Source organism: Sturnira hondurensis, unplaced genomic scaffold (genome assembly GCF_014824575.4).
Source record: "Sturnira hondurensis isolate 20B ecotype Veracruz unplaced genomic scaffold, ASM1482457v3 Scaffold0003796, whole genome shotgun sequence".
NCBI lineage: Eukaryota > Metazoa > Chordata > Mammalia > Chiroptera > Phyllostomidae > Sturnira > Sturnira hondurensis.
This window is the reverse complement of record NW_028076427.1, coordinates 2026888-2030239: the sequence shown is the minus strand read 5'-3', so window position 1 is coordinate 2030239 and position 3352 is coordinate 2026888.

Sequence of the window (3352 nt, the reverse complement as noted above, 5' to 3'; positions counted from 1 at the left end):
AACTTCAGAAGATTAACTTCGAAATTTAAAGATGTCTGATGGAGGAGAGAATTTCAAGGCACAAAAAAAGAGTGCCTGGAAATGAGAGGGATTTGCAAGGAGAGGAGGTTGGCAGGAAAATAAATATTTCTGGATTTTCATTTTTGCTCGTCTTTAATCTTAGAGCTAAATTTACATTCGTGCATCCATCCAGCCATTCATTCAATAAATGTTAATCCTCTATTATGTTCAAGGCACTGTGCTGCTAGGTTACAGATATACAGTTTTGAATAAGACATATACACTGACTGGCAGGAGCTCACAGCCTCATTGGCAGACAAGTGGCCTGGTGGTGAAGGGAGAAGGCATGAGAGGTGCACATAGGAGAGGGCCTAGGGGAACCAGAAAATGCTTTCCAGAAAATGAAAAGTGACATGCAAGTTGGCACCTGAAAATGAAATAGAAACTGACTTGTTGAAAAGAAGGGGAGGGAATAGTGTTATTGAATCAAGAGAACATGGCCTGTGAAGGGAACTGGAAGTTCAGTAGAAACTCCTTTAACCTCCCACCACTTTGTATTATTGCTAATATTCTGCTAATTTAATGCTGAAATGTCATAGCAAGCACATCTTTCTTTGCTGTGCCAAGGGCATTTGCTTCCACTGACTTTATCAACTAAACAAACACGTGTTTTCCAAGCATCAAATATGAGAGTTTCTATAGTAATATGGTACTTCTAAAGGGTAGACAATGCATGTGCTTATCACTGGGAGATGACACATGATGATAAGGAAGTATGCGGTCTTCAGTGTGTGAAGTGAGAGACAGATGTGGAAAAGGAAGTTGGGACCCTGCCATGAACTGTGATTTGAATGCTGTATCAAGGAGTTTGAATTTCCTCCTGAAAAATGAAATAAGCATGTAAAGATTTTAAACAAAAGAGTGAAATAATCACAATGCAATGTTCTAGGAGAATCACCCTACCCTTGGCTATGCTATTTAAATATTTTTGATCATGTATTTCATACTTTTAGCAAGCCATTTTGACCATTCCTCCTCAATACTGTGTGTGTGCTTGTATGTGTTGCACACACGCCAATATACAAATACATACATAATATATTTCAGTCTGCATTAACAAAGAATAAAATAAAGTTTAACTAATTAATAATCGTTGATATCTGCTATTTGGGGGCATGTTCTTTTTTGGTAGCCAATATTTCAAGACAAATTCTAAACTCATGGTGAGGCCCCTTGCTAATGCACATGAAAGCTAATCCATATTTAAAATAGTCTTTTTATGTTAGAGCTTTGGACCCCTCTCAGAGACGACTAAATGACCATTGTTTGATTCTATTTTGTTATATAGCCGATGAACTCACAAGGAGGATGAAGAGTAGTACTCCCACTGGTTTCCCCTTGTGTTGGCTTCCGCTTACTTCATTAACACAACATTGGCTCTGAGGAGGAATGCTTTAAGCCATCTGTTCATGTTGGACAGCATTTTTACATACACCCAGGCAATGTGATCTTTGTAGCCATTTAACAGGGCACAGGCACTGTGCTAGTGACAACACAATGAAGAGGAAATAAGCATGAAGGCACCATATTTCCAGTGACCCCTCTATGTTGCCAAATGTCGGCCCCCACGGCAGGATGTCTCATTAATGATTTGACGTGTGACAGTCTGAGAAACCAAGTGAGGGGACCAGCGTCAGCGTGGGCACCAAGTAGTGGCAAGTGTAATATTACTCTTATATATGGTTATATATCATTTTATATATCTTATATAAAACAACCATACATAAGAATAACAAGTCAAGTGACTTTCTAATGTTTTCTTCCCATGTATTTATGGATCACCCTGAGAGTTAGTTTTGAGGGTGCATATTTATTTAAGGGATGATGGTAGAGAACAGGTCAGATTTGGTAAGTCAAAGCAGAAAGACCATTCAGAATTGTGCTGGCATCATCCTTGTGAGGGTTGATAATATTCAGGACCACATTTTGTCAATAGAGATGGGAAAAATATAGGCTGATAGGGAAGATTTGAAAGAGTTAGAATCTATTGGGTTTTGTAATTGTAGAAGTGGGAAAATTCAGGCAGAAGTTTGAGGGTCAGGCAAGGCTCAACAGTCAAGGCATGGAAGAGAATCTGCTATCGTCAGCCGCCAGCCAAATTGTAAAATAGGGACTCACCTCTGTTAGAGCGCCATCCACACTTACACTCTTCTTTCGGAATCAATTCTGGGGACACTGCAAGCATTCATTGTGTGGAGTAGCCTAATGCTTACTCCTGTGGGACCCGCCTCCGACAGCCCAGCCCAACTACTCATCCCCCTCAGCAAGAAAAATAGCCAAAACTCAGTCTTCGACATGGAAAATCATGATTGTTTTTACTCCTGTGCTAGAAGCTCAAATCTTTGATTTCTTGCTAAATATTCATTTTTCACTGATAATAACTCAGCATGTCTGTCTTTCTCAGGGAATACATGTTCATTATAACAGGTGCCATGTGAAGACAAAGCCTTGGCCCAGAATGAACATTTCTGTGGAAGAATGTCAGGACTGCTGGGAGAAAGGTTCGGGACAGTAGGCTCTGTGTGTGTATGTGGATGTGCAGAGGCAGCAGTCAAATCTGTGTAAGTATGAAAAGATTTGTGATATATTTGGAGTCAAATTAGAAAGGATCCCCCAGCTTATTCTTAGGCATTTTGATTTTCAATATGCCATAATGAAGAGCATTTTAAAGTAAAAAAAATTGAAATGCTACATATAAACTGCAATGGTATAAAGACAAAATAAACAAGAACAAAGAGATACAATAAAAAAGAACAATGATGAAAAATTAGTGTTCTTGCTATGCTATTTCATCATGAATTACTTATATAAATATGAAAAGTATAAACATGATAAGTGAATAAAAGAATAAAAGATTATTTTAGGACTAAATTATAAATGTAATTCCAATCTAAAATAAATCTAGAACACCAAGTCCTCACCACTGAACTAACAGTAATTTCTAGGCCTGTCTCCACAGTAACTTAAAGTTTGAATGAGCAATGTCACATATTTTCTACATGTCTTTACTTATTTTTAAAAATGATTTTATTTCACTGAGTCTTTTTTTCTTTTTAATTTTTTTAAGTTCTGAAAGTTTGCATTCTTTAGCCCTCAGGCCAAATTTGGATTTCTTCATTGTTCTTATTGCTCCAATTGTACTACAGAGATATAATAACAACAACTCAAGCTGGTCAAAATCTTTCAGGACTTGTCAACTATGGTTTATTAGTAGAGTAACTAGAGGTGTTCAGTCTCCGAGTGCTGGGATTTTTCTTGCCTCTTCAAAAGATTTTATTGCCATAGGCACCCC